Source organism: Crinia signifera, chromosome 9 (assembly GCF_055691185.1).
Source record: "Crinia signifera chromosome 9, ASM5569118v1, whole genome shotgun sequence".
Lineage (NCBI taxonomy): Eukaryota > Metazoa > Chordata > Amphibia > Anura > Myobatrachidae > Crinia > Crinia signifera.
Genome location: NC_139225.1, coordinates 138,401,231 through 138,423,563, shown reverse-complemented (window position 1 = coordinate 138,423,563; position 22,333 = coordinate 138,401,231).

The following is a 22,333-nucleotide window of genomic DNA, read 5'->3' as shown; positions in this document are numbered from 1 at the left end:
ATCCTGTAGGTCTCTTCTCCTTGAGCTTACGGTCTCCCTTAATGATAGTCAATCACTGAGGGAGACCATAGGCTCCAGGAGAAGAGACCAACGGAATTGTAAAGGGGTCCCTAAAAGACCACCTGAACCCCAATTGGAAATCCCCCTACGGTGACACTGTAGTGAAAATTTCTCATCATCTGGGTACCCCCTGTAGGTGTACCAAACACCAATTATGCCCACAATATCCATACCCCCTCCACCTATAGATTTGTTTCGCAACCCACCGCCATCCAAACAATTATCAGTTTGAATCATAATTTATTTTTTAATCCTACTTTCATTTCTTGATTGTACTTCTATGTACACATATTTTTTTTCACGATTTATTGAGTAAATTGTACACTATAACATGACAAATCTTCATCTCAGTCTTATTCTTCAACTTCTTACACTCATAACATTCAAACAAATGCATGCAGCGCTCATGCCCATCGACCAAACATTATCTATGAACCAAAAGAGTCTGGGAAACCCTTAAGGCAGAGCAGTGCCTGATATCCAACTGACTAACAGGGTGAGTGCAGTGTACCCACTTTGTATTGATCAATGGGTGCATTGGTCAGGACAAAGATTTCTCAGTGCAACTGGAGGACTGGAGAGACGGATATGGGGAACAAAGTAGAAATGGTACATTAGGTACAGTTTTTATTTGCCGGTACAGACTGTTAAATAAACGGCAAATTATTGTTTATGTGTTCTGTGTGTTTGTGTGTGTTGTACTGTTTTTGTGTGTGTGTTGTAATGTATGTGGTTTTGTGTGTTATATTGTATGTATCTGTCCAATGCGTAAGTGTGTGAGGTGTGCTATGTATATACAGTATGTGTGTGTTGTGTCTTTGTGTATCTGTGCAATGTTTAAATGTGTGTTTTGTGTGTGTTGTACTGTTTTTTGGGTGTGTGTGGTGAATGTGGGTGTGTGTTGTGCTGTTAGAGGTATGTTATGTGTGTGTATCTGTGCAATGTTTAAGTGTGTGTTCTGTGTATTGTACTGTTTTTGGGTGTGTGTTGTAGTGAATGTTGGTGTGTGTTGTACTGTGAGTTGTGTGTTATGTGTGTGTGTGTATATCTGCCAAATGTGTAAGTTTGTGAGGTGCGCTACTTATATATGTGTGTGTAGTGTGCTGTGCATATCCTGGCAATGTTTAAGGGGGTGTGTTCTCAGTGGCGTAGCTTGGTTTGGGGCGCCCCCCGCCGTTAATGGGGGGGCGCCTCCCCCCCTCCCCGCCGGCCTCCCCACCCCCGCCGTTAATGGGGGGCGCCTCCCCCCTCCCCACCCCGGCGCCACCTCCCCCCCCCCCCCATCGCCGCAGGCTTACCTGTCTGCATGTCCCGGCTCCCCTCCTGGCTTCAATTAATATTTCTATGGACCACGAAAAAATGGCCGCCCCCATACCGCAAACAGTTTCAGAGAACTGTCTGCTTTATGGGGCGGCCATTTTATCATGGTCCGTCTCCATAGATTTGATTGAAGCCAGGAGTTGTGTGTACTGTTTTTGGGTGTGTGTTGTAGTGTGTATGGATTTGTATTGTACTGCATGCGGTGTGTTTCCAGCGATTTCAGCCCCTATCTCCCCCGTGTGTACACAGCTTAAGTGTGTGAGGTGCTCTACGTATAAATGTGTGTGTTGTGTGCTATGTGTGCGTATGTGGTGTACTGTGTGTGTGTGTGTGTGTGCGTGTACAATGTGTACGTGTGTGTGTGTTATGTGTGGTCTATGTATAGCCTCAATTATTTCCTAATTGTTTAAAGCCTTCACCTTAATGTTAGAATGTGTCTGTCATACTCAATGACAGCAATGAAATCAGGTGTGGAGTTGTTCCTTCGTCCACGGTTTCCCAGATCGTCAATCTTTTCCCCAGATCATCAATGAAGGCAAATTAAAACTTGGTGTTTTTTAAAATTCTAAGTGAAATTTCCCAAAAACGGCTTCGAGGTGCACACCACCGGATCCAGAGGTATCTTGTTGCCAAATTTGGTGTCTCTGAGTGCCACGATGTGTCCGCAATGCGACGGACACGCACACACACACACGCACACAGACTCTTCAACTTATTATATAGATCCCGCAGGTGAGTGAGGAGATGACGTTGTATTTGACGCAGCATCCTAAGTCATGTGGTTTAGTCAGCCTATCAGTGATTATATGAGCAATAATCATATGAACATTATGTATATAGGCGGTATTTAAATTGTATTATGATTTTATATATATTGTAACTGATGTCTTTACACTTCTAAAAAAATTTGCCTGAATGTGGATTTTATCCTAAATAAAATGATATTTTTGAAGTTGGGATTCCTGAGAGTGTTTGTGAATTATTATAGTGAATTTTGTAAAAGGATATTTTTAATATTTTTTATTTTTTATTTTTAATTGGGTGATTTGGTGAAAAACAATTGTTGGTGTGATTCTTGGTATTGAATAGTGATCACATAGTGTTGATCGGTGTGTGTGTAAGGGATTGAAGACAGTAAGAAAAAGAGGGTGTAGAAATATCAAACAAAAAATAAAAAATAAAAGGTGATAACTGTGTGAAAATACATGAGTTGTAATGTGCGGTTTCTTTTGGTCGGTTTGACCTTTTTGATCTGTAAAGGGAAAAACTTTTTTATTTGTGGGTTTGGAACAAGGTGTGATTATTATACATTGTGTGTGTTGATATGTGGGGAAAGGGAGATCCCACGAAATTAATTATTCATATATGTATGGGTTTAGATTCGTAATTGTTTGATTTCTTGGAATTATTATATATGTTCTTTGGTTCTTTTTCGAGAAAATGTGTGGGTTTGATTGGAACAGTTATTAGAATGAGATAGAGATTCCGATGGTATTTAGAGAAAATGTACATAACTGTTACTTTCATTTAGCCCATTTGGGTGTAGGCTGTCTAGCATGAAAATCATTTAAGTCTCAAATTGTAATAATTGTTTATCTATATTGCCTCCTCTGATATTTAATTTCAGGTGTTTCATCCTAAATGCTCGCAGGCCATTGGGATTCCCATTGTGTTGGTGTAAGAAGTGGGAGGCGATAGGTGTCAAGTTCTTGAAGTTTTTTTGATCTTGTCTTGCTTTTCGGATGCTGCCTATATGTTCCAGTATTCTGACTTTTAGTTTCCTTTTAGTTTTGCCGATATATACTTTATTGCAAGGGCATGTTAAGTGATATATTACTCCTTCAGTGGTGCAGTCAATGTATTCATTAATATTCCATTTTTTGTTGTACTTGTCGTGGAATTGTGTTGTTGGCACCATGAAGGGGCAGGCCTTGCATTGTCGGCAGCAGTATGATTCTTTCTTGGTGATTGGTGATTTGGTTAAGTTGGAAAGATGTCTCTGGACCAGAGTGTCTTTGAGATTACGTGATCTTCTCCAGCTAGTTTGGACCTTATCTGGCAGGATTTCTTGGAGGTCTGTGTCTGTTTGGAGAACTGGCCAATTTTTCTGTAGTATTTGATTCATCTTCTGCCATTTGTTATTGAATGTTCCTATGAATCTAACTGGTTCTTCTTTCTGAATTTTGACTTTAGGTATTAACAGAGCTTCTCGTGGTTGTTGTTTTACATCTTTCTTGGCCGTCTTTATTATTCTTTTACTATATCCTCTCTGATATAGTCTCTCACACAATTGTTGTTCCCTTATTTTGAATTTGTCTTTGTCCTTAGGATTTCTCCTTTAGGGATTGCTCTAATTGTTGTTGGAAGATGAGAGCTAGTTGCGTGTAAGATGCTGTTAGTGGCCGTTGGTTTCCGATAGTTGTCGGTTGTTATTTGTCCGTTTTCCTCAATCCTTATCTTTAAGTCAAGGAAATTTATTTCTTTTTTACTCATGTTTTCTGACAGTTTTAGATCAAGTTTGTTGTGATTGAGTTTATTGATGAATTCCTCCAGGCATTTTTGTTCTCCATCCCAGATTATCAGGATGTCATCAATATACCTTAGGTACAGTACCACATGGTCGGTATATTGGTCATTATCCTCTGATAACAGGATTTCCCTTTCCCACCACCCCAGGTAAAGGTTCGCATACGTTGGGGCACAAGCTGTCCCCATCGCAGCCCCCTTTACCTGGAGGTAGTGCTTTCCATTGCAAGTGAAATAGTTCTTTGTAAGAACAAACTCCAGTATTTTGAGTAAAAAGGAATTGAAGTCATTTTGTCTGCTCATGCTTAAGAAAAATTCTACTGCCTTTATGCCGTTGGTATGAAGGATGCTTGTATAAAGACTTTCTACATCGTAGGTTGCCAGCCAGGTGTTGGGGCCTACCGTGAGAGAACAGAGACTGGCGGGAAGAACCCTGAGAGAGACGACAATACAGGAAATAGAGAGCGACAACCTAAAGATCATAAACCTATCAACAAAAATCCTAAATGATGATCAAATATCTCTTTTATCCAAAGGTCTCTCTTTCTCACCTGTCAGCAAACTCAACCGATTTGAATGCGAGAAAGACATTCAATTATTTGCATGAAAAATCCTTCTCAAAAAATTCTTCTGCACTCAAAAAAGGATTCAGGAACAAAATACCGACCCTACAAGCTCATCACAACTTTCAAATGAAGAGCTAGAAGCCCTTAAAATCCTGGAGGAATTGGAATCTGGTATTGAAGACACTAACCAGAGCCTACAACCTTTTGACAGTAGCAAAATAAAGAAAAAATCGAACTTCTTTCCAGAATTCAAAATATGTCCACCTGTAAAGGTGTATTTGGACTTGGTTTCCAAAGACATTGACAATCTTTTCAGCGAATCTGACCCACTTGAATCACATCATGACAATTTAACCTCTGGAGAAAGAAGAGCCCTAAAAGAAATCTCACAATGGGAGGATATAGTTATCAAACCCTCTGACAAAGAGGGAAATGTTGTCTTGTGGCCGCGAAACATGTATATTGATGAAATAAAGAAACAACTTGGTGATCAGACATGCTACAGAAGCCTGACATTTAACCCTACCTCCAATTACTTACAACAGTACAACAACTTAATCAAAGAGGCATTTAACAACAACATCATCTCTAAGAAGGATCATGAGTATCTGCAAGTGGAAACAGTCATCATACCAACTCTCTATCTACTGCCGAAAATTCACAAACATGAAAAAACACCTCCGGGAAGACCAATTGTTTCCGGAGTAGGATGTTTGACAGAAAAAGCAAGTACTTATATAGATCAACATCTACGACAATTTGTACTCTCGCTACCATCGTATGTGAGAGATACGATGGATGTACTAACAAAATTACAAGACATCACGGTAGGCCCCAACACCTGGCTGGCAACCTACGATGTAGAAAGTCTTTATACAAGCATCCATCATACCAACGGCATAAAGGCAGTAGAATTTTTCTTAAGCATGAGCAGACAAAATGACTTCAATTCCTTTTTACTCAAATTACTGGAGTTTGTTCTTACAAAGAACTATTTCACTTGCAATGGAAAGCACTACCTCCAGGTAAAGGGGACTGCGATGGGGACAGCTTGTGCCCCAACGAATGCCAACCTTTACCTGGGGTGGTGGGAAAGGGAAATCCTGTTCTCAGAGGATAATGACCAATATACCGACCATGTGGTACTGTACCTAAGGTATATTGATGACATCCTGATAATCTGGGATCGAGAACAAAAATGCCTGGAGGAATTCATCAATAAACTCAATCACAACAAACTTGATCTAAAACTGTCAGGAAACATGAGTAAAAAAGAAATAAATTTCCTTGACTTAAAGATAAGGATTGAGGAAAACGGACAAATAACAACCGACAACTATCGGAAACCAACGGCCACTAACAGCATCTTACACGCAACTAGCTCTCATCTTCCAACAACAATTAGAGCAATCCCTAAAGGAGAAATCCTAAGGACAAAGAGAAATTGTTCCCAGAATGACAAATTCAAAATAAGGGAACAACAATTGTGTGAGAGACTATATCAGAGAGGATATAGTAAAAGAATAATCAAGACGGCCAAGAAAGATGTAAAACAACAACCACGAGAAGCTCTGTTAATACCTAAAGTCAAAATTCAGAAAGAAGAACCAGTTAGATTCATAGGAACATTCAATAACAAATGGCAGAAGATGAATCAAATACTACAGAAACATTGGCCAGTTCTCCAAACAGACACAGACCTCCAAGAAATCCTGCCAGATAAGGTCCAAACTAGCTGGAGAAGATCACGTAATCTCAAAGACACTCTGGTCCAGAGTCATCTTTCCAACTTAACCAAATCACCAATCACCAAGAAAGGATCATACTGCTGCCGACAATGCAAGGCCTACCCCTTCATGGTGCCAACAACACAATTCCACGACAAGTACAACAAAAAAATGGAATATTAATGAATACATTGACTGCACCACTGAAGGAGTAATATATCACTTAACATGCCCTTGCAATAAAGTATATATCGGCAAAACTAAAAGGAAACTAAAAGTCAGAATACTGGAACATATAGGCAGCATCCGAAAAGCAAGACAAGATCAAAAAAACTTCAAGAACTTGACACCTATCGCCTCCCACTTCTTACACCAACACAATGGGAATCCCAATGGCCTGCGAGCATTTGGGATGAAACACCTGAAATTAAATATCAGAGGAGGCAATATAGATAAACAATTATTACAATTTGAGACTAAAATGATCTTCATGCTAGACAGCCTACACCCAAATGGGCTAAATGAAAGTAACAGTTATGTACATTTTCTCTAAATACCATCGGAATCTCTATCTCATTCTAATAACTGTTCCGATCAAACCCACATATTTTCTCGAAAAAGAACCAAAGAACATATAGGTACTTGTTTCCTAGCAGGGTGCCCACGATTTTGATCGTAGGCATCGCAAGGAAAAAAATCGCGTCGGTCGCGTCGCATGCTGACAAAAAATCGCATGCGATGCGACCGACGCGATTACCGCGATTTTACATAGAGAACAATATTAAATGGCCCACAGACCCCAAATACCCACTCTGAAGTGTGAAATGCCCCCCCCCCCAATTGTTAACGCCACCCCACGATCAACGTCAACCTGAAGCGTGCCCACGAGGGGCAGCGTTACGCGTCCTCCGACCTTTTCATACCCCTACTATCCACTAGGGCGTGGAGTGAGAAAAGAATAGTGTGGCGAGCGCAGCGAGCCACCGAGCCCGAAGCGTGGCGAGCGCAGCGAGCCCCGCGAGGGGACGCGGACACCTGTGAAGCCCGCAAGGGGATGTGGATACCTGTAAAGGTATCCGCGTCCCCTCGCCACGCTTCGGGCTCGGTGGCTCGCTGCGCTCGCCACACTATTCTATTCTCACTCCACGCCCTAGTGGATAGTAGGGGTATGAAAAGGTCGGAGGGCGCGTACCGCCGCCCCTCGCGGGCTCGCTGCGCTCGCCACGCTTCGTGTTGACGTTGATCGTGGAGTGGCGTTAACAATTGGGGGGGGGGGGGCATTTAACATTGTTCCCTATGTGAAATCGGGTCAATTGGGACATTTAACATTGTTCCCTATGTGAAATCGGGTCAATTGGGACATTTAACATTGTTCCCTATGTAAAATCGCGGTAATCGCGTAGGTCGCATCGCATGTCATTATAATGGCATGCGATGTACATGCGATGCCCGCGAGGGGCGCCCTGCTAGGAACCAAGTACCAACATATATAATAATTCCAAGAAATCAAACAATTACGAATCTAAACCCATACATATATGAATAATTAATTTCGTGGGATCTCCCTTTCCCCACATATCAACACACACAATGTATAATAATCACACCTTGTTCCAAACCCACAAATAAAAAAGTTTTTCCCTTTACAGATCAAAAAGGTCAAACCGACCAAAAGAAACCGCACATAACAACTCATGTATTTTCACACAGTTATCACCTTTTATTTTTTATTTTTTGTTTGTTATTTCTACACCCTCTTTTTCTCACTGTCTTCAATCCCTTACACACACACCGATCAACACTATGTGATCACTATTCAATACCAAGAATCACATCAACAATTGTTTTTCACCAAATCACCCAATTAAAAATAAAAAATAAAAAATATTAAAAATATCCTTTTACAAAATTCACTATAATAATTCACAATCACTCTCAGGAATCCCAACTTCAAAAATATCATTTTATTTAGGATAAAATCCACATTCAGGCAAATTTTTTTAGAAGTGTAAAGACATCAGTTACAATATATATAAAATTGTGATACAATTTAAATACCGCCTATATACATAATGTTCATATGATTATTGCTCATATAATCACTGATAGGCTGACTAAACCACATGACTTAGGATGCTGCGTCAAATACAACGTCATCTCCTCACTCACCTGTGGGATAATGAATAATTCCCATTTCCAAGTACTCTGACAGACTGAAAATGTCATGTGACATAAGATAGAGCAATTGATTGGTGACTCCTTTCTCTTTAAATATGCCCTGAGCGGGACGATCGGGTTCGCCTTGATAAAACTGCCTTTGTGAAATGCGCGTCGGCGTCTCGGGCAGTGTGTCTCTAAAAAATGTCTAATTGACTTGTTTGTATGTCTATGTAATAGGGAAGACCTAACATATAGATAATAAGCATCTGCGCATCAAAGTACTAATAGGTACAATACTGTCTGTGTCTTTGTGAACCAAAAACACATGTGGCACGAGTGCGGGGTGTCAGCACGCTGAGAGCTACTATCTGACAGCGTTTTATAAAAACATAACGCCGCAAGCAATAGAGGTTAACTGCGTCTATTTGTATTCCACTATTAAACTTGTTATATTATAACAACGCAGTTACTACCCAGCGGCGCTCATTGAATAAATTACATAACGCTGTCACTAATTAAAGGAAAAAACTGTACCCTCTTTGAACCTGTTACCAGCTAGCTATACACCAACAGCATAGCTGACACCAGCAACGTGTATAACACTATCATTAACCAAGAAAAAACATACTCATTTTTTGCTAACAATACGCTATAAGCCATTAGCGCAGTTGCCACTAGCAACATAAATTAAACTATACAGCGCTACTACTAACTGAGTAAAAGCTGCCTCTATTCAAATCTGCTGCTATCAGCATGCTATAAAACCAACGGCACAGTTGCTACTAGCAACGCACTTCAATTGAACTAACTAACGCAGCTATTTGATTGAGAAAAAGTTGCCGTCGTCTGACTTTGTTGCTAGCACACCACTAAAGTAATATAGTAGCAGTGCAGTACTTACTCAACGACGTGTGTAAATTAAACTACACAACGCTGTCACATATTAAAGAAAAAACTACATGTATGTGAAGCTGCTGCTAGTCTGCTAGGAATCAATAACGCAGCCGATTATCCATCAGTGTGTATGGTCTGAACTGTACAAACACTATTATCAATTGTGAGAAATCACATTTACGTGAACCTGCTGTCAGCTTACTGTGAATTAACCACATAACTACCATTAATAACGTGTATAAATTAAACTATACACTGCCGACACTAACGGAAGGAAATTGTTCTCACTCGAATTTATTATTGGCATATGATAAATGAACAGCGCAAGCTGTCACTAAGCAACGCGTGTAAATTAAATCACACAACGCTGCTACCAATTGTGCCAATACTGCATCCAACGCTGTCACGGCGCCTTGGGTAGTGTGCTGAAAAAACGTCTAATTGATTTCCATTGAGACAACCTGCACTTATGTGAAACTGCTACCAGCCTGCTGTGAATTAATAACGCAGCCACTATCTATCAGCGTATATAGACCGCACTACACGCACTTATGTGAAACTGCTACCAGCCTGCTGTGAATTAATAACGCAGCCACTATTTATCAGCGTATATAGACCGCACTACACAAATAATATTATTTATTGTGCGAAATCATATCTACTTGAACCCGCTGTCAGTTCACTGTGAATCAATAACACAACTGCTACCAGCGGAGTGCATAAATTAAATTATACACTGTCAATTCCAACTGAATGAAACTGTTCTTAGTTTAACGTGCTACCGGCATATGACAAACCAATAGCGCTGCTGTTATTAAACAGCGTGTGTAAATTAAACTACACAACGCTGTTACCAATTGTGCAGATATTGAATCCAATCAAATTTATTGCGAGCACATTATAAACCTAACAGCGCAGCCATTACTCAGCGACGTGGACAAATTAAATCACACAACGCTGTCTTCTAATTGAAGCAAAAACGCATCTAAGTGAATCTGTCACCTGTACGCTACAAACCAACAAGCGCATTTATTAGCCGGCGGCTTGTATGAATTAAACGGCTGCCATCCATAAAAGGAAAACTGCATCCATCTGATTTGGCTGTGGACACACTATAAAACACAGCCTCTTGTGTAGAAATCAAACGATGAAATTGTACTCACATAAAAATTGAATAACACTGCAATCCCAAAATCTAACCAATAAAGGTATACAATACATTAAGGGATTAGCAGAAAATTATTCAATCAATAATTGATGGTGCAATATAGATGCTGAAAAAGGTCACAAAACCCCACCCAATAATTAACAATCAAACAAAAATCGGAGTTACACGTGTTGATTAAGGAAAATTAAAGGAAATTAACTTTATACATCAGTATAGGTGAAAAATAAGATGACAGCCAAAATATAATATATATATATAAAAAACTGTCTATCTATACCTTCCTATACCTCCAGCCCTCTGAGATTAATATAAAAGTTTATAAAAACACTCATAGAGGAAGAATAAATGAGAGGAACCCTGATACAAGTATAATCCATTAAAGAAACATTGTATCATATACATGATGTAATAAAGTGAATAAAAATAAAGGAAATCTCAACACACGTCTCTGAATAAGAATTAAATTAAAAGAAAAAGACACACTGATACCGATTTTAATTAATGTTTACTGCACCAATATTTCACAGATAAAGCAGTTTTAAAACAGACCAATTAAAAGCTAAATTTTAAATAAACACTATAATAAAGAATTAAAATACTTTATCTTTTCTTCTGTGCGCCAAAAAAAGAAGACAATCTTTTCTCTTTTTTCTCCTTTTTGCTCATAACCCATTGTCTTTGGCTGCACCCCCACAGAGATCACATATAAATTAAAGGATATTGTCTCGCTTGGGGCCTCATTGGGTGCTATAGCACCAACCAGTGCAGACTTTCCAACTCCCCTTTCCCCTTTTTTGTCAAAAATAGCCCTGCCTAGAGCTCTAAAATAGATATCACCTCTCCTCACTTCTAACTGAACAGAATTAACCCTTCAGTGAGACAGTACAATCTTTCCAAACATATGTGGGTTAGTGGGATATACTATCTCAATTCTTGGAGCTTTCACCACCTGTCACCAGACCATTGCGCATTAACTCTCATCAAAAATAATCATTACCTCACAGGTGCATCATTATCGCCAATTCCAACTAACTATGACCAGCATACAGTAGTATTTTCTTTTCTATACCTTCTCACTTGCTCACACCAGTCACATACTCAGAGAACTTTCTGTGATCCCATAGAAATGCTTAAAACGTTGTTTCCTCTTTCAAAGACAAAAAATGTAAATAAAAAAACAGCGTCTTGTTAAATGAAAACCCTGCCCAAAAATCCTAACCGTGCATTATGTGTCATTCACTGTTATCACACCTACGCCTTCCACATCCTGTCATTCCTTGTTACCAGTCTTGTGGGTACCTACTGTCATTCTTTGTTACCAGTAGTCACGTGTCCCTCCCTCTCTTCTATTGTTATTTTTTCCCATGTATTCTACCTTATACGTAGGTGGCAGATACCCCCTGTGAATCTCGCTACCGGTCAGCACTCTCACAGGAAAAAAAAATCAACTCATCAAATCAAAAAAATTATATGCAATATGTCATTCTGTTACCATATCTGCACATTGTCTAAGCGATCATTACACGTTTGGATCGCTATCCCCCCCTGGTTATCTAGCTAACTGTGGCCTCCATGATTGATAATGCCTAGATATGATTGATAACCCAAACTTATATATATATTTACTTTATAACCTTTAAATATAACGGCAACGCTGAAATGATTGCACACCAACACAACCTTGTTATAAAATGTATGACAATGCTTTACTTGAAAAATAGCTTCATTACAGGTATTTTCAAAATGCAGACTAACACAAGAAACATAAAATTGATTAACTAACACTTAAACAGTAATTCTAAATTATATCAAGATGGAAACCTTTCAAGGACAGTGATCAGCCATGATTAAACCTCCTTCATAGCTACCTCCAGCCCCCTTGCTTGCTTGTTCTTCCTCAACTGCCTTTCTTTTCCTTCTCTAACTCTGATATTTAAACCTTAATCACATTAATTAACTAATTACTCATAAGCATTGAGTCTTATTGGCAAGCTCTGCTTTCAATCGTGATGCCATAATTAACCCAAACCAAACTTCCTTGTTGCTAGGCAAAAATTCAGTGGCCTTCGGGTTTACACGTGTGGCCCTTTTCCCATATTATTTATAAGCTTGTGGAGTCTAGCTGTCTGTCCTTGCTCCATTATACTGTCAACATCACATTCTTAAGCTTCTAAAACCAAAAACAATTCTCTATAAGACCACATAAAAAATTGGTAAAAGTAACTTATCAGGCGCTTGGATCCTGAATTTGCAATGATGTCTCCAATTCACTCAGCACATATGAAAGAATAAATTAATGGAATAGTGAAGTACGTCATTCACAAAACACCTCATTTAATAACAGCAATAACACACAATGTTTAAAAAGACATTGGATAAAAATATCCTTAAAAAACTTCATACACAATGAGCACTGTGGATAAAGTGCACAGGTGTCCTAAGCAAAACAGAGACTGAGGATTACCAGATTCTGTAGGAACTGAAATATCAGCAGTTCCAACTGCGCTCAAACACGGTCCCACACAGGCACTTCAGCTGGGCACTTTTTCCGTTCAGATTCCGGTTCCACTGTCTCCTTTAAACTCCATATACAGTCCACCAATGCGTTTCTTCCTCTGCAGATGACTTTTTCAAGGTGTACTGATAGTGAGTCCCTTCCCGCGCCTCAGCTGGACTCTAATTAATGTGCAAAAACTACATGTCCCATAGTCCTCTGCTGAAAATGCGGGACTTCCTGTTACCGTTGCCAGCATCCAGGGTATCCCTGGCAACCACGGCGTCCTGACGCAGCAGTACGCCGGGTGCCGTAATGTCACTTCCGGTCCGGCACGCAATCAGATCCTCTATGTTATGTCTGCTTTAGTCGCAGCTTTTAGTGCCGTAACGTAATTTCCGGCACTATGTGGGAGATGGAAACAACTACAGCTCCCAGCGTTCCTCTTCTCATGCCACAACCTCACTTCCTGTTGGACCTCTGATTGTTTGTGCGGTAACCAGGCAACATCCACCGTATCTGTCCTATAACAGGAGTCATAAATATCCATCAAATCCATCTTTATCTATAAGTGATAACACAATAAAAATTTAACATATTACATAGAATCTCACGCAGGATATCACAGAAACCACTTAATTTCAAAATCTGAGTTAAGGCCACCGGGCATAAGAGTGTTCAGATCATATATTGTCTGCATCTGTGCCCGGGCTAGCTGCCTGGCTAGTCCTTTCTGTCGCCAATTTTCTTTAATTTGCATTAACCCTCAAAAACTTATGATTTATTTTGTATTGCAGTTGTGGTGTAATCTAAAGTGCTCCGATAGAGCATGGGTATTAAGCCATTTCTGATATTTCTGAGATGCTTACTGATGCGCACTTTAAGGGGTCTCGATGTAGATTGTACCACAACTGCAATACAAAAGAAATCATAAGTTTTTGAGGGTTAAGGCAAATTAAAGAAAATTGGCGACAGAAAGGACTAGCCAGGCAGCTAGCCCGGGCACAGATGCAGACAATATATGATCTGAACACTCTTATGCCCGGTGGCCTTAACTCAGATTTTGAAATTAAGTGGTTTCTGTGATATCCTGCGTGAGATTCTATGTAATATGTTAAACTTTTATTGCGTTATCACTTATAGATAAAGATGGATTTGATGGATATTTATGACTCCTGTTATAGGACAGATACGGTGGATGTTGCCTGGTTACCGCACAAACAATCAGATGTCCAACAGAAAGTGAGGTCGCGGCATGAGAAGAGGAATGCTGGGATCTGTTGTTGTTTCCATCTCCCACATAGTGCCGGAAATGACGTTATGGCACTAAAAGCCGCGACTAAGGCATTCATAACATAGAGGATCTGATTGCATGCTAGACCGGAAGTGACGTTACGGCACCCGGCGTTCTGCTGTGTCAGGATGCCATGGTTGCCAGAAATAACCTGGATGCCGGCAACGGTAACAGGAAGTCCCGTGTCTTCAGCAGAGGACTATGGGACATGTAGTTTTTGCACATTAATTAGGGTCCTGCTGAGGCGCGGGAAGGGACTCACTATTTAAAGGGCTCATATACAGACATTCAGTACACCTTGAAAAAGTCCTCTGCGGAGGAAGAAACGCAATGGTGTACTGTATATGGAGTTTAAAGGAGACAGTGGAACCGGAATCTGAATGGAAAAAGTGCCCAGCTGAAGTGCCTGTGTGGGACCGTGTTTGAGCGCAGTTGGAACTGGTGATATTTCAGTTCCTACAGAATCCGGTATTCCTCAGTCTCTGTTTTGTTTAGGACACCTGTGCACTTTATCCACAGTGCTTATTGTGTATGAAGTTTTTTAAGGATATCTTTATCCAATGTCTTTTTAAACATTGTGTGTTATTGCTGTTATTAAATTATGTGTTTTGTGAATGACGTACTTCCCAATTTCATTAATTTATTCTTTTATATGTGCTGAGTGAATTGGAGACATCAGTGCAAATTCAGGATTCCAAGCGCCTGATAAGTTACTTTCCCAATTTTTTATGTGGTGTTTGGTGAAGGTCTTTTGAGAAACCTTAGTGGGAAATCTACTTATTGGCAGCTGGATGCGCAATAGGCCTATTATTTTACTCTTGTTTATAATTCTCTATAAGAAATCACTTTTACAGCACTGTTCTGTATCTTCAGCCATTTTATAATATTTTTATGTAAGTCATGGTTGCCAAAAATGGTTCCTGCTTCTAACAAACACCCGCTAGTATCTTGTGCAACAAGCTAATGCCACCTGCAGCAATAAATAACAATATTTGAGAAAACAGAGTATAACAAAAGCATAGAGTTATTGATGCATTAATTCTGTTTTAACAAGGCTGAGCCCCTTGGGCCATCTCACTCAGCAACAGTAGCCAGATTAGTGGCACTGACCAGGGTGTGTGAGCTGGCTGAGGGAAAAGCAGTCAATGTATGTGCAAACTCTAAGTACGCTTGTTGGAGTAATGCAAGAGATTTTGGGGCCATATGGCGCCTCAGGAATTTTGTGACAGTAGCTGGCACGCCAGTGGCGCAAGCATTATATGTTAAAAGACTCCTGACAGCCATACAGCTGCCGGACAGAGTGGCTGTTATCAAGTGTAAAGCCCACACCTTTAATAAGGATCCAGTGACACTTGGTAATAGCTGTGCTGGCAGGGCAGCTGGGTGAGCCACGTGCTCTGTGAATAATGCTTGTTCCCCTGTAAATGTTTGTGTGTTCTAACCTGTATCCATTTAAAGGATCATAGACATGCAGAATTTGTGTTCCCCACAGGAGAGGGCAGTATGGAAGTCGAAGGGATGTGGTCAAGAGAGATGGAGAGATGGACATGGAAAGCCAGTGGCCCCCAGGGCATACCTTCCTAGCATGGCCAAGGCGGCCCATGGGCTGACACATCTCGGCAAGGAAGGCATGTGCAAATTGGTGAAAGCCTACTAGTGTGCACCAGGGTTTGCTTCACAAGCAGGTAGAGTTACAATGTCATGCCTCACCTGTTTGAGGAAGAACATTGAAAAACCATTCCAACAGAGCCATCCCACATCCCTCCTCCAGAAGGCCCTTTTCAGGTAATACATATTGTTACCACCCAGCAGAAGTGTTTGGAAATGTGTTTACTATTATTGGTATGTACTGATATAGATAGGTATAAATATGGTATCTTAGAAGTACTTTTATTTTTTCTATTTTTGTTTAAAAGTCATGTGTTATCAAGTCACATGTAAACTCTTAGGGATTGATAGTACACTCCATACTCCCTACTGATCTCAAGTAACCGCTAAGGTGGAGAGGGTGAAGGGTACTATCAAGAACAAACTGGGTAAAGTTATGGCTGAAACAGAGTTGCTATGGCCAGGGGCACAGCCCATTGTGCTGTATAGTAGTAGAATCACTCTCAGAGTTCCACCTTAGTTGTCCCCATTGAAACATTGCTTGGCCGGCAGACACACGTCATGATAGCTCCACAGGAAGATCTTAGACGTAACCATGAACTGATTTTTTCAACTCAAATTAAAGATAAACCAACATCTGAAAATATTGCAAAGAAGAATTTGTTGACACCTGACATGCCTGTTGTGAACTGTCATAACCATGAACCAGGAGATTTTGTTGTTTCCCATGATTTTCCACACACAGGTTGCTTGCTAGACCATTGAGAAGGACCATACTGTCTTGTTGACCAGCACTACCTCAATAACAGTCGCAGATATTAGAGACTTGGGTACGTTCGTCCCACTGCAAGAAGGCCAGAAACCCAGAAGTTCCATGTATTAAGAGTGAAAGAAAATATCGCGAGAGGCATTATTCCGAGAGCAATGAAGAGCAGCAAAGGTCAAGCAACCTGTACAAGCTACAAAAAGGACTGTGACAAATCCCACTGGTAAAAAGGTTGGAAGGACTACTATCAACAGTTTTGTTTTCCCCCTGTTTGGTTTTATCTTTTATTCCCTGTTCTTTTTCCCAAAATCAAGGACATTGTTTTAATATTGCTGCCAAGTATAGGACACATGGTACAGGGTTCTGAGAGTGTATTACCCAACCCAGATTAGGTTGAGATAGAATCTCTAAGTAAGCTTGATACGTCACGCCGAACTGGAGTTTGGTAAGAAGGTTTTATAGTGATGATGAAAACGTACATAATCCATATGTATAAGAACAAAAGACACAAATGAAAGAGGAGGATTTGGTATATGACCTTATGATCATAACCATCATCCATGAAAGAATACCATATCCGAAAATGTAAAAAAAAAAGTAACGCCCCTGTTTTTAATTTGGTCCCAAAAATGTGTAGATTATTACCTCTCGTCACCAATGAATAAATTGTTAGGTAAATGTGGTCTCCATTTATCCATAATCTAGGATTGGACATAGCGCACAACGGTTTATTCCCCTTTTATGTGTAACCATGTAACTCAAATAATTTTATTAGGGTTATGAATTTCCTTTACGTGTTTCCAGGTAATGTTGAAATGTGAGTTTTATTTTACTGTCAAAGGGTGGACTGTCAAAGTCGAGTTGCATGTACACCACAATAGAATGGTATGGCCGCCATCTTGGTTCGCAGAGTTACGTAAATGGAGTACAGGAATCCGGTGAACTAATAATGCGAACCCCGTGCGCAGCCATTCTACTACACATAAATTCATATCCCACACTTACATGCTAATAAAATATAGCTAAATGGTTTTAATTCACAACACATAGCTTAATAGTAAAACACGATCTTTCTGATACATATTTCACATATGTGTGTTCCGTCTCTAATGCGCAGCGCTCCGGTTCTGGTATAAAGTTCGCAACTTGTAACAGCCAAAAGTTATGGAACAATTACATATTTAATGGTTTTTTCAACATGAGCACAATGTGGGAGATCCAGATGTAGCTGGTTTACAGTGTTGATTTACGACCCCTTATTAGATGCCTAAAGAACAAAGACAACAGAGGTGCATTCCCCTGCATCAATCCAAGAGAAGCGACAACTGATCTCTTGACCAGTGGAGACCCTTGTAAGTTTATATCTGTTGTTTTTCCCTTGTTAGTTTAGAACCTGTTTTGTATTGTGTAGTCTGTATACCTTGTTATCTGTTTCAATATCTCTGTAACCCCCTGTTGTCCATTAGGGACTGAAATATATGATACAGGGACTTTATCCCCTTATTCCAGAATTTATACTGAGTCTTGGCTTTTATTCGCAATAAGCGAAAAGGTTTATAAGGAAATAATACCTGATTGTGTACTTCCATTTGAGTACTAAGTACTGCGAAAATATACCATTTTATTAAGGACCTTGATAAAGCTGGCGTCAGCCCAGTGAAACGCGTTGGTGGTACTGTTTTGCTGCAGATCTGGGGAGACCATTGAATCATCACCTGCTCACTTTTATGACCACCGGGTCCCTAACCATTTGGAATTCATCGGCTCATTCCCTGTCCATTGGATACAAATCACCATGAGGTGAATGTCAGGCTTCCAATAAACAGCCACTCCCTCGGTTGGTATACAGGATCAAACATTGCTGAATCAATTGGACTCCACCTATCTTCTAGGACTACTACAGTGTCGACAGTGCAGGTCACATTGAAACCCCATTTGGGCCCACCTCCCCACGTGAGATCTGGCCACATAGCCAATTTATTGGTTATCATTGTTATTGATGTGTGTTTTTATATGTTATTGTGCATTTTTTTTACATTTACATTGATATATATGTTATTATGCACATTTGTGCATTGAAAGTGTTCCATGAGTATTCATTTTTAACATTAAAATATTCAATTTTAAGTGGTATTCACTCATCAATAAATAAGAGCGCTGCTAATTCTCGGCATCTGTACTCTAACTGCCGTCATCCCTATCAGCGGTAATCCCTCCTGCCAGTCATAACTTCTGGAAACAATGGGAATAAATTAAAAATTGAAAGTAGATTAGGGTCCTGTGTATACATATGGGTCTCATATCAGAGTGTTCTTTGGAAAAACTTTACCATAATTATTCTTGAAGGGCATCGATGAACCTCTCCCATGTTTTGAAGAAATGATGAGTGGACTTCTCTTACTGTAGGGAGGCCTCTAACCACCCTGAAAACATGGAAGGTCTTTTCTGAAAAGAATGGGGAGTTACATGTATCTGTCATTATAAAATGCATTCCTTGACACACACAGCCACTCACAATATCTTTGCCCCTAACTACTTGTGAACCCTCTAGCAATGTTAAAAATTCAATCAGATATCAGGGGATAGGAGATGAGTTTAAAAAACCCAAAAAGTTACCGTACATGACTCTCTATGTACAGCGGTACTTACAGTTCTGTATGATTGCACAGAATTTCAGCATGGCTGGTGACTGTATGTGGGTAGCGGGTTGGGATCCAGTCGATGGGTCAATAGGTCGACCACTATTGGTCAACAGGCAAAAGGTCAACATATGAAAAGTTCAACATAGTCTAGGGCAGCATTGACAAAAGGTCACCACAAGCAATAGTCGACAGAAAAAGGACAACACGAGTTTTTCAATATTGTTTTTAACCACCTTGTTCTTACTTCACGATCTAATTGGGCATAGAGTTAGATCATTATAGCATGCCAAGGGCAGCAAGGCTCCATGCCCAATCCATGGCGAGGGGAAACAGTAGTAAGGCGCTCATATTGGCAGATATCAAAAATACAGAAAAAAACGTCTACCTTTTCCTGTGTCGCCAATTTACATGTCAACCTTGTGATATTGTTGACCTAGACCAAGCTACTGTCTTTCGACCATTAATAAATGAACAATTGAATGTCGGCAGAGACACTGTTGATCTAATAATCCACACCCCAGCAGTTGGAGCAGGATGGAGTAGCAGTAAAAGATGGTCTAGGTGGAACATACTTGGGTGCTTTAACACAGTGACAAAATGATTCTACGCATGCGCATATGTGCAGCCAACAGCCAGTTTTGGTAGGGATTCAACTCCCCAGCAGTAGGACTCCTTGCGGGCCAGTGAAATACTCCACAGAGTATGCAAAGCAGAGAGGCACGAGGCTGGAGATGCGCTATCACTGCTACGCTACCCTGCTGATGTCTGAAATGCCAGTTTACAATTTATAGAATACTCAGGAATCAATGATAAACACATATTTATTTTTACACTTTTATCTCAACATTTTTGAAGGATAATTGTGAAAATTATAAATGATCTCCATGCTACACGGGAACATCATTAATTGCTGCATCCAATATGTACTTTTGCTCGAATATTCAGCTCAGGCCTTAGAATAATTGTGTAGCATTTGGGAATAAATATGCAGCCCAGGAGACCTGCACTAGAGGTCAGGATAGCAAATATCTCTACAGCTACCATGTATTTCCCTTTGGTCCTCAAATACACTGGAATGAAGGTGACCCAGACACTGCAGAAGACTAACATGCTGAATGTTATGTGATGAGCTTCATTGAACTGATCGGGTAGCTTTCTAACTAAGAAGGCCAGTATGAAGCTGCAGACCGCTAGGACTCCAATGTATCCAAGGGCAGTGTAGAATGCTGAGGTCGATCCTTCGTTGCATTGTAATATAGTCTTTCCAGTTTCAGTCTGAATATCTTTGTCTGGATATGGAGGATACTGACCCAACCACAAGCTGCAGATCAAACCCTGGGTCAGACAGCTGAGGAGGATAATAGCTTTAGGTAAGAGGGACTTTGGCCGCAATCTTAGCCTGCATTTAGGTTTGGTGGCTCTGAATGCCACTAAGACAGCGATGTTCTTGGCCAGAGTGGTGGAGACAGACACAGTGAATATAATGCAGAAAGTAACTTGTCTAAGGAGGCAGCTCAAGGTTGTTGGTTGGCCAATAAATGTCAGGGTGCAGAGGAAGGAGAGCATAAGAGAGAGAAGAAGAGTATAACTGAGATCTCGGTTACTGGCTTTGACTATCGGAGTGTCCCTGTGCATTGCGAATATTGCTAGTACTATGGTGGTGATGATGAAGAGAACACCACTGCACGTTACTAATGTTATTCCCAAGGGCTCATTGACAGAGAGGAAAACGATGATTCTTGGAACACATCTATTGCTCCTTTCATTAGGCCATTCATCATCAGGACAAGTAAAACATTTTTCAGCATCTGAGAATCAGAAAAGATAAAATATATAAGTTACGATTATTTTCATAATTGATCTCAATCTCCTCTGTCTCTTCATGCCCTGGCAAGGCAAACTACAGATCAGGGCCGAAACTAGATGTTTCGGCGCTCGGGGCAGCAGTCATTTGGTCGCCCCCCACCACCCACCCGGCGGGGCGGGGGGATGACTATGACACACCAAATGACTGCCTTGGCTTGGGGACAGGCAGCGGGGGTCCGGGGACTGGAGTAGGTTAACTCCGGCTCCTAGCGCTGCCAGGCAGTGGGCGGGAAGCAGATTTTCAAAAGACTTGCCGGACGCTGATTGGCTGAATTCAGCCAAGTCTTTTGGCAAGTCTTTTCAAAATCATCAGCGCTTCCCGCCGCCAGGCAAATAGCGCTAGGAGATGGAGTGACGAGTGAGTGAAAGCTGCCGCTACACCAGTCCCTGGACCCCCGCTGCCAACATACCTGTGTGCAGCCAGCAGGGGTAGGCAGCGTCCAGGGGTCCAGGGACTGGTGTAGCGGCAGCCTTCACTCACTCCTAGCGCTATCTGTCTGTGCCTGGCGGCGGGAAGTGCTGATGACTTTGAAAAGACTTGCCGGATGCTGATTGGCTGAATTCAGCCAATCAGCGTCTGGCGAGTCTTTTCAAAATCTGCTTCCCGCCCACCGCCCGGCAGCGCTAGGAGCCGGAGTTAACCCACCAGTCCCCGGACCCCCGCTGCCCATCCCCGGGACCCCGCTGCCCGTCCCCGGGACCCCGCTGCCCGTCCCCGGGATCCCACTGCCAGGAGTCCCAGGACCGCACACTAGCACCCCCCTCCTGTGCCCGGTGTGCATGACCCCCCAGCCCCCCCCTAGTTACGGCCCTGTATAGAGGAAGATAGTCATTGTCATGCACAGTAAGCAATAGGCCATTCCAGTAGAAGAAGCACAGTCAGTTAATACCAGCAGATGAGTGACTGGGCCAGCCCTCAATGCTCACCACTGCCCCATACACATTGGATGGCTTTTGAGCTGAAAGCAGCTCAAATGAGTCAGTTCAAAGTCAATCAGTGTGTATGGGCCTTTACTGTATTCACTTGCTTGTGCTGATTTCTTGCCAAATAGGCTGAAGTTTTAAGCCTGACTGCTATTTTTTTATATAAACATTTTTTTTTAACATTTCCTCCAAATTTTCTAATTACTGCTTTTTTTAACCAATTCCTTCCCTGAGATAAATGTCCCTAACACAGAGGCAGTGCCAAACATCCTGACAGAAAATAAAAATGTATAGTGATCACAAGTACTTTTTCTGTCT